This window comes from Entelurus aequoreus, linkage group LG14 (assembly GCF_033978785.1).
Source record: "Entelurus aequoreus isolate RoL-2023_Sb linkage group LG14, RoL_Eaeq_v1.1, whole genome shotgun sequence".
Taxonomy (NCBI): domain Eukaryota; kingdom Metazoa; phylum Chordata; class Actinopteri; order Syngnathiformes; family Syngnathidae; genus Entelurus; species Entelurus aequoreus.
Window position 1 is genome coordinate 11714817 of NC_084744.1, and position 13102 is coordinate 11727918.

Below are 13102 nucleotides of genomic sequence, written 5' to 3' on the forward strand. Positions count from 1 at the left end.
ACATTTTAAAGCATTTATCGGCAGTCCGGTATTATCGGACATCTCTATAAATAACATCCTGTATTTTGGTATATATTTTTTTATCTTGATAGATTGAAAATTAACACCATTGAGTTGACTGATTATCACATAATATATTCAGAAAGTATAAATAACGACAAATAAAGATAGAATGCTATTAACCGCAACGTGTACGTGTAAAAAGAACCCCAACAACATTATGATTTGTACATTTTCAGAATGTGCGCGTTCCATTTTTAAACAAAGAAAACAATCTGAAGTTGTCTTTATTTTTAAGTTATTGTGCCGTGATTTGTACCAGTCCGACCCACTTGGGAGTAGAATTTTCTCCAAGTGGCCTCCGATATAAAATGAGTTTGACACCCCTGAACTAAAACTATTCAATAGTGCGCATTGAAGCGACAGATATGACTTGTCTACAACAGAAAGTGAACCCGTGTGTCGTCACATAAAACAAACGTGCAACCCTCATTTTTGCCTTTATCATTATAAAGGGGAACTGCACTTTTGACTATCGCTCACAATCAGTATGAGACAAAAAGACTAAAAAAAAATGTTTGTTGTTGCATTCTAACATGAAAAAATGGGCTTTCTTGGTAGCTAGCAATGCAGCTAATGGCATTTAACCTCTTCCTGTCAATGGGAGAGTTTTGCCTTTATCATTATAAAGGGGAACTGCACTTTTGACTATCGCTCACAATCAGTATGAGACAAAAAGACTAAAAAAAAATGTTTGTTGTTGCATTCTAACATGAAAAGATGGGCTTTCTTGGTAGCTAGCAATGCAGCTAATGGCATTTAACCTCTTCCTGTCAACGGGAGAGGACGCAAAGAAAAAGGCTGCACTTTTGCTAATGTATTTTTTTATTTTTTTTTATAAGACTTTTGAACACTGATTGTGATCACAGCCACAGAATAGTTACCTGGTATCCTCGAACTGATTTAGGTCCGGTGAGAGGCACGGATGCGCTGAAATAAGGCGAGTTGGAAGAGCCGCTGGCCTCAAGCCCCTTACCGCAAATCAAAGCGGTTGCCTAGCAACCAGAAGCTACGTCGTGAAGCCGTTTAAAAAAAAGTGCTTCTGATGACACAGAGTGATATACGTTGACAGGCTGACACCTCAAAGTTGAACTCTGAACGACGCGGGGTAAGAAATTGTCGAAATAAAACAGGTTAAAAGTCGCTAAAGAAGCAATAGTGACGTCAGCGAGCTGATACGAGAGGCACTGACGTCACCGACCTGCCGCCAAGTCAAAATCTGAGAGGAAAACTCCCATCCCGAAACCTTCGGTGTCATCTGAATTAAAGGACAGGATATTTAAAATGTTCCTAAGGGAACTCTCCTGAAGGAATCAATAAAGTACTATCTATCTAAGAGGGAAAGACATATTTGATGTTGGACACATGACATGATGGGAAGCAAGACGTGATGCTAAAAAAAAAACAAAACAAAAAAAAACGTCCAGCCGCGGTCTGCAGTGTTTTAGCTACTTCTAAATCACTAATCCTTGCCTCCATGGCGACAAAGTAAGTTTCATCATCCCTGCAGGACGAGGACTAGCAGGGGCTTTGAAGGCTACAACGGTGACTCCCATTAGCCACATCTTCCAAGCATTTATCATCTTTAAAATCCTAATAATAAAAAAAAAGTGTGTTTTGTCTCTCATAATGATTGTGAACAATAGGCAAAATTCCCCAAAAAGTGCAGTTCCCTTTTAAATAAAAAACACTTGACAAATTAGAACAGAGCAAAAAAACATACTCAACACCCCATTAACAATAATGTTTCTCGCATTTATTGTCTATTTTATTTTATTTTATTCTACAAATAAAATGTGGTTAAAATAAATAAGTGTATGGATTCTCAAATATAAAATCTAAATAAATACAATATACTCACGCAACTTTTTTTCAAAAATGTTTTTCTATTTAACAATACAGTAAATGTAATTCATGTGGGCATGTCCCTTAATCTACTGTAATAATGTTATGTCTATACATAAAAGAAATACATTGAAAAAAATAATGATTTACTGATTTAATATCTTCAACTTAATTCCAATAAATTAAAAAATATATATACTTTTCCAATTATAAATGTATTCATATTTCTTGAGCAAATTCAACAACACAGTGATAAGATTGAGAACCGTGATAATTTGGATGGAAAAAAAGACTTGAAAGACAGGAGTTGTTTTGTATCAAGGTCTGTCTTATATATTCAGGTCTATACTTTGATCTATAATCAGAATTTGTTATTGTAGTTGTACTTTTGCATTTCTTAATATTGTGGTTACTCGAAGAAGTACAAATATGTTTGTAAAGTCGCACAAAACCTGTTTATTCAGAGGACAGTTTGTCCTGCAACTGATTGTTTCTATTTATTTTATTTGGTGTGGGAAGCTCTGTCTCTGAATACAAATTAAAACAAATTGACCTTTGGCCTTAGCCCATTTTAATTCCTTAAAGATTCGCCGTTTAAACAATTTGGAATTCAAGGTAAATTTGTAAAGCCCAGAGCCTGGGACTGATTTTATATACCGTATTTTCCAGACTATTAAGGCGCACTTAAAATCCTTTCATTTTCTCAAAAATCGACAGTGCACCTTATAACCCGGTGCGCCGAATGTACGGGATCATTTTTGGTTCTGCTTACCAACCTCGAAGCAGTTTTATTTGGTACATGGTGTAATGATAAGTGTGACGAGTATATGGCAGTCACACATAAGAGATATGTGTAGACTGCAAAATGACGCCAGTAAACAACACAAAAACTTTAAATGTTCCATTGAGAATAAAGAACATTACGCACGGCACTCAAAAATCGGTCAAAATGTTTTAGTATGACTTTGAAGCCGCACCGCTTGATGGATTGTTGGCCCATTACGGCTACCGTAGTCAGAGATACAAGTATTATTATGGTGTGGTATAAGGATCCAAAACGGCTCCCATTAGCAGAAATATCACCTGCCGTTTTGTTTATATTATGTTATAATTAATATATTATGCAAAACCAACTTTTCTTACTTTCTGGTACCTGCTGATGTGTATTTGAGATCTGCGTAAGTCCTGAAAATTTGCACAGGTCCGCCATTGTAGTCCGTGCCGATGCCGTAGTCGATAAGCTTCTTCTTTTTCACTATCTTCTCGTTATGGGTCATTCACCCTCTGCTGCTGCCATTTCTAATATAAGTGCAAAGTTCTAACTTATATCTCGTTATGGAAGCGCTAAAAACTACCAGTGTAGTGGGTTTACATAATTCACCAACGGAACTTTAGTTATTAGAGAGTTCCGGTCGGACGTTTTTTCACGAGGTTGTTGCACCAGTGAGCCACGGATGAGGAAGATTCTGCTCCGTTGTTGATTTAAGTAAAGCCTGAATGTCATTAAAACAGTTAGCTCCGTCTTTTGACACTTCTTCAACTCCCGTCCTTGCACGCTACAAAAAAGATGACGGGGAGAAGACGCTGTCGAAGGTGAGCCACGACAAAACGGCGTATTCTGAAACGACAGTCAGAAAGCGGCTTGAAGATGATCTGTAAAACATAATCTATGCAACACTTTGACCAAAGAACCACCATTACATGTTATGTAGACCACAAGGAAATGTTTTGCATTTAGAAAAAAAATCACAATATGACCCCTTTAAAGGCCTACTAAACCCACTACTACCGACCACGCAGTCTGATAGTTTATATATCAATGATGAAATCTTAACATTATAACACATGCCAATACGGCCGGGTTAACTTATAAAGTGACATTTTAAATTTGCCGCTAAACTTCCGGTTTGAAACGCCTCTGAGGATGACGTATGCGCGTGACGTAGACCGGGGAACACGGGTATGCCTTCCACATTGAAGCCAATACGAAAAAGCTCTGTTTTCATTTCATAATTCCACAGTATTCTGGACATCTGTGTTCGTGAATCTGTTGCAATCATGTTCATTGCATTATGGAGAAGGAAGCTGAGCAAGCAAAGAAGAAAGTTGTCGGTGCGAAATGGACGTATTTTTCGAACGTAGTCAGCCACAACAGTACACAGCCGGCGCTTCTTTGTTTACATTCCCGGAAGATGCAGTCAAGATGGAAGAACTCGAATAACAGAGACTCTAACCAGGAGGACTTTTGACTTCGATACACAGACGCCTGTAGAGAACTGGGACAACACAGACTCTTACCAGGATTACTTTGATTTGGATGACAAAGACGCAGACGTGCTACTGTGAGTATGCAGCTTTGGCTTCTAAACATTTGATCGCTTGACCGTATGTGCGCAACTTTTTTTTGCGTATGTACGTAACTTTTTAAAAATATATAAGCTTTATGAACCTTGGGTTAGGTGAACGGTCTTTTGGGCTGAGTGATTGTGTGTGTTGATCAGGTGTTTGAATTGTATTGTCGTGTTCTATGGAGCTAGGAGCTAGCAGAGGAGCTAGGAGCTAGCGTAACAAACACGCAGGTGTTTTTATGCAGGATTAATTTGTGGCATATTAAATATAAGCCTGGTTGTGTTGTGGCTAATAGAGTATATATATGTCTTGTGTTTATTTACTGTTGTAGTCATTCCCAGCTGAATATCAGGTCACCCCCGGCTCTCACAGCATCTTCCCTATCTGAATAGCTTTAACTCCCCACTAGTCCTTCACTTGCACTTTACTCATCCACAAATCTTTCATCCTCGCTCAAATTAATGGGGAAATTGTCGCTTTCTCGGTCCGAATCTCTCTCACTTGATGCGGCCATCATTGTAAACAATAGGGAACTTTGCGTATATGTTCAACTGACTACGTCACGCTACTTCCGGTAGGGGCAAGCCTTTTTTTTATCAGATACCAAAAGTTGCAATCTTTATCGTCGTTGTTCTATACTAAATCCTTTCAGCAAAAATATGGCAATATCGCGAAATGATCAAGTATGACACATAGAATAGATCTGCTATCCCCGTTTAAATTAAAAAAATTCATTTCAGTAGGCCTTTAATGCACCTTATAAGCCGGTGCCCTTTAGTATGAAAAAAGACCTGAATAGACCCGCTCATCGATAGTGCGCCTTATAATCCGGTGCGCCCTATGGTTCAGAAAATACTTTCACTATTTATTATAAGGAAAATATAGTTTTTTAAATATATTAAATATTTTCCAGTTGCCATCGATGCTAAACCCTGAATGCAAGACAGGATTGTCCTCTCGGAAAAAAGTCTGACAAAGACGGGTCTTCATCATATCCGTTAGGGCAGGGGTCGGCAACCCAACATGTTGAAAGAGCCATATTGGACCAAAAATACAAAAAACAAATCTGTCTGGAGCCGCAAAAAGTTAAAAGCCTTATATCAGTGTTACAATGAAGGCAACACATTAAGTAAGTGTCTCAGAGGGTGAGATAACACCTGGAATTACTGGCTTAAAACTGCCAAAATGTATTGATGTGTGTGTCCAAGTTAAAGGAAAGGACAGGCTGTCCTCTTCTAATGGATTTATTAACATCTTTGCAAGTTGGGTGACGTTTGCTGTGGTCTGGAACAACATGGTAACGTTTGCTGTGGTCTGGAACAACATGGCACACAATCAGAAACGCAGCCAATATTACATACAGATAATGTGTCATGAGACATGGAAATATAAATCAAATACACAGGACATAAGTAAACTAGTTACATAAGTTATAAGTTACATAAGTTCAACTGGAATTCTCTTTACAATGAGATAAAAGATTGTAGAAATATATTCCGATTGAAAAAATGATATAAAGACAGAACAATAAGATCATATGGACAGCCGTGTCTACATTTTGCTTTATATTTTACTTATTTTTTGTTTGGTTTTGTATCATCCCATGAGGTGTATATTACTTTTGCACCACAAGTTTTGCACTTGTGGTTTTTTTTTGGTGTGTTTTGTTTGTTTTCATTATATTTGGATGTATTTGTTTGGTTTGTATGCTTGTGAATCCAGGCTATTAAGTAAGACTACTTATTATGTTGAAGGGGGCAGGAAGTATAAGATTTTCTTCATCTTGTTCCTTCTCAAGCATAGGTGTGTAAATATGTGTTTAGTTGCTAACGTTTACTTGTCTATTGATCAAAAATGCACACCAATGAAGGAGAGGAAGTAGAGGAAATTAGAGGAACTAAAATATACCTACAAACGAGGCATAATGATGCAATATGTACACACAGCTAGCATAAATAGCATGTTAGCATGGATTATTATCACTCCGGCAAATCAATAAAATCAACAAAGCTCACCTTTGTGCATTCACGCACAGCATAAAACGTTTGGTGGACAAAATGAGACAGAAGGAATGGCATAGAACACATTTCTGTGGCAGCGACGGGGAAAGTTGTACATCGTACACCAACAACGGTGAGTTCAAGGACCACCAAAATTAGTAGGACAAAACAGCGCTGACCAAATACTGTCATCAGTGAAGCATAAACACAAACATATTAAACAGTGGGCTTTCTAACAATTAGGAAGGTTTGTGTTACCTTTGTCCTCCTACAGAAACAATATTAAAACAACAAATGGATTTTTCCCCCCATCTTTTTCCATTTTTGAAAAAGCTCCAGGCTTAAACAAGTTGAAAAAGTTACTTGGGTGTTACCATTTAGTGGTCAATTGTACGGAATATGTACTGTACTGTGCAATCTACTAATAAAAGTCTCAATCAATCAATCAATCAAAACCATTCGGGCGGCCCTAAAGAGAGCCGCGGGTTGCTGACCCCCGCGGTTAGAGAGTTGTACGTGTAAACCTGCATGTGGCATCAACTGACTTCTCCCTAAGGGAGTCTTTCTTCGTGTCCTTGACACACACACACACTAGTGACCTGGAACAATATTTGCTGTGTTTGCATCATCATTGCACACAACCCGACCAGGCTGGTGGCTCGATGTTATTGACCACTACAAGACGTGATCCGAGGCCGCCAGGGCAACTAAACTATGAGATATTTCTTGTGTTCCAAGCCAGTTGTAATGCACAGGCATTGATTTTTAAAGCTGTTACCTTCACGTCCAATTACTACACGCTGTTGCAACTATGACCAATACCAACACAACATGGAGATACCGTAATTTCCGGACTATAAGCCGCACCTGACTATAAGCCGCACCAGCTAAATTTAGGGGAAAATACAGATTGCTCCATATATAAGCCGCACCCGACTATAAGCCGCAGGGTTTTGATGTGTAATTAGCGTAGTATATAGGGGTTCCTGCTACCACGGAGGGGATTGTCGGGACAGAGGTGACTGTTTGGGAACGCAAAGCGTCCCATTTATTAACAATAAATCTTTCAATCATTCAATCAAACTTTCACATCTTTGACATGGCGAACAGCATTCGTGCAGAGTACAAATAATACAACGGTGCAAAGTAATACAAAGTGCTCGCCTGTACGTTATCAAAATAAGCAGCCTACCGGTATATGAAAAGTCAGTCTTTAATCATTGTGTCATCGTCTTCCTCCTGCGTACTAAAACCACCGAAATCCTCTTCGTCTGTGTCGGAGAAGAACAGGCCGTAAATAAGCCGCACCCTTGTATAAGCCGCAGGGACCAGAACGAGGGGAAAAAGTAGCGGCTTATAGTCCGGAAATTACGGTACCTAAAAAGAAAAGTCCCACAGGCCGTTGATCAAATCGGTTTGTTCACACTCTACACTGAAAAACTGCTGAGACGACAAGCCCGCTGATATTATCCAGCGCTGCGTCCATTTTCAGACGCCTTAACCTTCATAATCTATGTGAACTCTGGTCGCCAAACACGGCGTGAGATTAGCGTCCTATTAGGGACTTTACAGCACAGATATGATAAGAGTTTGGAGAAAATAACACAACTGAAAATGACACTGTGAAGAGGCGGGGCCGGCAGTCCGACAGCGAGGCAGGGCACACCGGAGCCCCCTCCAAGATGGCGGAGAGGAGGCGAACCTCAGGTCCGTGAATCGCCCGGCTGGGCACAATTGAGTAATCCCCTCTCAGTGTGTCAAAGGGCGGCAGCCGAGAACGACGAGTGAGAAGGAGTTGGAGAGCCAACAGCAACACATGCGGCGCGGAATAGAGCGAGAGGCAGACGCAGACGACGCAGAAGGCTGAATAGCAAACCAAGGAGCGAGCAGGGAAAGCGGCAGAGCTGAAAAGCGACCCGACGGGACTGAAGGTTTATTGACAAATAAACAAAGTCAAAACTCTGCTCAAAGTAATGTCTGTAATTGGAGGTCCTTGGAACCCACACGACGGCTTGAGACTGTCACAGACACATGCACTATATTACGAAAAGTATTTGGCCACCCATCAGAATGATCAGAATCAGGTGTCATAATCACTTGGCCCGGACACAGGTGTATAAAATCAAGCACTTAGGCATGGAGACTGTTTCTACAAACATCTGTGAAAGAATGGGCCGCTCTCAGTGATTTCCAGCGTGGAACTGTCATAGGATGCCACCTGTGCAACAAATCCAGCCGTGGAATTTCCTCGCTCCTAAATATTCCAAAGTCAACTGTTGGCTTTATTATAAGAAAATGGAAGAGTTTGGGAACAACAGCAACTCAGCCACCAAGTGGTAGGCCACGTAAACTGACAGAGAGGGGTCAGCGGATGCTGAAGTGCATAGTGCAAAGACTTTCTGCACAGTCCGTTGCTACAGAGCTCCAAACTTTATGTGACCTTCCAGTTAGCCCACGCACAGTACGTAGAGAGCTTCATGGAATGGGTTTCCATGGCCGAGCAGCTCTATCTAAGCCACACATCATTAAGTCCAATGCAAAGCGTGGGATGCAGTGGTGTAAAGCACGTCGCCACTGGACTCTAGAGCAGTGGAGACGCATTCTCTGGAGTGATGAATCACGCTTTTCCATCTGGCAATCTGATGGACCAGTCTGGGTTTGGAGGTTGCCAGGAGAACGCTACATTTCAGCCTGCATTGTGCCGAGTGTGAAATTTGGTGGAGGAGGAATTATGGTGTGGGGTTGTTTTTCAGGAGTTGGACTTGGCCCCTTAGTTCCAGTGAAAGGAACTTGGAATGCTCCAGGATACCAAAACATTTTGGACAATTCCATGCTCCCAACCTTGTGGGAACAGTTTGGAGCGGGACCCTTCCTCTTCCAACATGACTGTGCACCAGTGCACAATGCAAGGTCCATAAAGACATGGATGACAGAGTCCGGTGTGGATGAACTTGACTGGCCTGCACAGAGTCCTGACCTGAACCCGATAGAACACTTTTGGGATGAATTAGAACGGAGACTGAGAGCCAGGCCTTCTCGACCAACATCAGTGTGTGACCTCACCAATGCGCTTTTGGAAGAATGGTGGAAAATTCCTATAAGCGCACTGCGCAACCTTGTGGACAGCCTTACCGGAAGAGTTGAAGCTGTAATAGCTGCAAAATGTGGACCGACATCATATTGAACCCTATGGGTTAGGAATGGGATGGCACTTCAAGTTCGTATGTGAATCAAGGCAGGTGGCCAAATACTTTTGGCAAAATAGCGTAATGCTACCGCATACGTCCGCAGCTAAATTAGGAGCCTTTGCAACATGTTTTGAAACGGGTCTATCATCATTTACATATGGAATAATATATTGTGACATATATCGTAAATTTTAGGCCATATCACCCATCCCTACTTGCGTATAATCATTAAACTAAAAATATCCCACTTGTTAGGATTGAGGTTGGATTTTGTAGCATCCAGGTGAATGCCTTGATTAGTATAGTAAAGTCCATGCATTCTGAATGTAACCTTTAAATTGTTTTGTTGGCCTTATATTATTGTTCTATGCTTACACCTATATTGTTTTAATAATGGGCTTGTTTTCACGCTATCATTGGAAAAGGAAGCTTGCTCTCAACTGTCCATCAATGAATAAATAAAGGCTGTGGGAGAGAATTAACTGAACGCCGAGGCTAAGACGACTACGAGACATTCCAAAGGATGTTTGAGGCCCGGTGGAAAAAAAACCGCTGCTAATTGGCCCTGTTCGTCCGTTCAGTTCACGTGGCGAGTCCGGATCCCACGCCCGGCCGGGAGTGAGGGGCACAGCTGCTTTTTGCTGACTCCAGCGTTGCTGCTGCAGCCGTCGCCGCCGCTGCTTTTGAAGCTCAGATAACTGCTGCTCTGGTCAGTTAGCGAGCATCTGAAATTACACCTCCACCTTCCCACAGTTGCCCTCCCCGCTGGTCTCTAATGCAGCAGCAGAGATGAGGTCTGGAACTGATGAGAGGGGAAAACTCTTCCTGCGGCTACGCCCGGCAGTAAAATTACATAGCAGCGTTTTTAGGACTCAAAACACTTCCTGAAGTCTTTCCATGTGGGAATGCTGTCTTGCTAGTATGTCATACGGTGTGTTTAAACATGCTTCACTTGAATAGAGACGGTTTGAAAAAATGATGTCAGAATGCCTCATCTTGGTTAACGTCATCGCACTAAAAATTGGTGCTTTGTTTCGCAGTTATTACTATTCTTAGACGGGAACACTTCCATTTCCAAAGGCTTTTTCATGCCCAAACTGTGCAAACTTTGCAGGCATGTTCATCCTGGTATTGATTTATCATTGTTTACGGACTGTAAGCCACTACTTTTTCCCAACGCTTTGAACCCTGCGGCTTATGAAAAGGTGTGACTAATTTATGGATTTTTGTTCGCTAACGGCCATAATGTTTTGTATTCAACAAGCAGTTTTCATGTAACACCAACTGTCACGGCCCGGGCGCATTCCAATGCGCATTTGTGTGCGCCAGTGCGCAGCTGCAATCAATCAGCAAGCAACATACCTGACACTGATGAGTCCCTCGCGCTTCTTGCGTTCCGGGCCAGAACGTCGCTACCTGTTCCGTACACAGCATTCCTCCATTCCCTGGTTACGAGCTGTGTGTCTCGTCTCCCCATATTCCCTCTGGTTCCCTGGATCTTGACTTCCCGCCTGGACACAGACTTTGACGCCTCGCTCTTGCCCCTGACCTCCTGCCTGTCTCTGGACCTCCGAGCTTGCCTTGCCCTCCCTGGACGTCCACCTCTTCCTCAACACGCACCTTCAACACTCCTGGTAACACTCATCAGATAATCACGTCACATAGTCACACCGTACACATATTTGGAGTATAGTTATATGCCTCATTTCCTATCGTATTAATAAATACAGCTAAACGACGTCTTTGCCTCTGTGCCGTCTTCTTCCCCCGCTGTGCCATAACACCGACAGAGACACCGAAAAGGTGTGTTATAGTTTGTGCCACGTTTGCCATCTTTTGGACAAGTTCGTCCACTGCAAGTGCTGCGAGTAAATGTACTTCGTGTTTTGTGCCTCGAACCGGACGAACAACCATCCATAGCGTTTCTGCTCGAAAGGATTCTTCATTCATCACTCCAAGCACCGTTTGTAAGTTTTACAATATAACTAAAACAATTCATATCTACTAAACCGTCCCACGTGTGACGTCTGTAGCGTTTTCATGCATATTTGTACGTGCTATCGTAATGTAATCAAGCTAGCGTCGTTAGCATGAGCTAATATGCTAACACATTTTCAAGTTCTTGTGTTAGTATTATTAACTTACAATGACATTCTTTTTGTATTGTTCCAGTTTCATAAATTTGACAAAATGTCACTGTGGAGTTATTGAGTTAGTTTAGCTGATTGGAGAGCTAGCTTCCATGACGATGACTTCTGTTTTGTTTGATCAGCCGTTTTACTGCCATGTGACAGGCACGGTTTGGAAACAATGAAGGTATTTAAATAAACATTTACAAAATCTTGCGGACCTGTATATACAGTATCTGCGGCTAATATATGTAAAATTATTTTTTAATCTAAATTTTGGTAGGTGCGGCTTCAATACCGGTGCGCTCTATAGCCCAGAAAAAAACGGCACATCTGCTAGGGGTTGCAGTGGAGCAACCCTTAAAATTTGCCAAATTCAGCCGATGAAGACCGCTTCACTTAGCAACATTCAAATTTGTTTAGCGTCTCGATCATCAACAAATCGGACAAAAAAATCCACAATGCCGGAGAATAAACAAGAAGTTACAGAGTGGTGACAGAATGTGTTTGTTTCAGATCATCAATCTCCTTTCAGGGGGATATTCTGATTATTTTCAAATGAATTCATTAATATATTGTCTAGATGGAATATGATAACATATGACACACCCTTCACAGATTACAGATTATCCCAGGAGTCGGCAACCCAAATTGTTGAAAGAGCCATATTGGACCAAAAATACAAAACAAAAATCTGTCTGGAGCCGCAAAAAATTAAAAGCCTTATATAAGTATTATAATGAAGGCAATACATGATGTAAGTGTCTACATTAGCTATATTAGCCTACTATCAAAGGCTGACGCAAATCTTCGTTGACAGAAATGTTGTATTTTAATTCTTATTCTACACATTTTAGCAACATTGGAAATCATTAGTAAAATGGAGGCTTTTCACGGGATGAGATCACTTCTGGAAATTACTGGCTCAGAATGGCCAAGGGTATCGATGTGTGTGTGTGTCCACGTTTTAGGAAACGACAGGCTGTCTTCTTCTAATGGATTTATTACAATCATTGCAAGCTGGGTAACGTTTGCTGTGGTCTGGAACAACATGGCACACAAACAATTATGAGAAATGCAGCCAATATTACATACAGATAATGTGTCATGAGACATGCAAATATAAATAAATACACAGAGGGCATAAGTAAAGGAAATTAAATGAGCTCAAATATACCTACAAACGAGGCACAATGATGCAATATGTACATACAGCTAGCCTAAATAGCATGTTAGCATCGATTAGCTTGCAGTCATGGATTGACCAAATATGCCTGATAAGCACTCCAGCAAATAAATAACATCTACAAAGCTCACCTTTGTGCATTTACGCACAGTATAAAACGTTTGGTGGACAAAATGAGACAAAGGAGTGGCATAAAACATGTCTTTCTGTGGTAGCATCGGAAACATTTGTACATGTAAACAAACTACGATGAGTTCAAGGATCGCTGAAATTAGTAGGACAAAACGGTGCTTGCCAAATACTCTCATCAGTGAAGCATGTATAACAAACAGTGGGATTTCTAAC

At 41.1% G+C, this 13102-nt stretch overlaps 1 protein-coding gene across 4 annotated transcripts in view; it reads right to left on the reverse strand.

Moving 5' to 3' along the window:
- The window catches only part of st6gal2a (ST6 beta-galactosamide alpha-2,6-sialyltranferase 2a), a 281873-nt gene that overhangs the window by 169339 nt on the left and 99432 nt on the right, over positions 1-13102 (reverse strand). Inside the window, exon 1 of one of the 4 annotated variants that reach the window (XM_062068893.1) lies at positions 12889-12968. The exons of the other annotated variants lie outside the window; for them this stretch is intronic. The gene's annotated coding sequence lies outside the window, so the exon portion shown is untranslated. Of the gene's footprint in view, positions 1-12888; positions 12969-13102 lie in introns of those variants that run through there. 4 annotated transcript variants of the gene reach the window in all.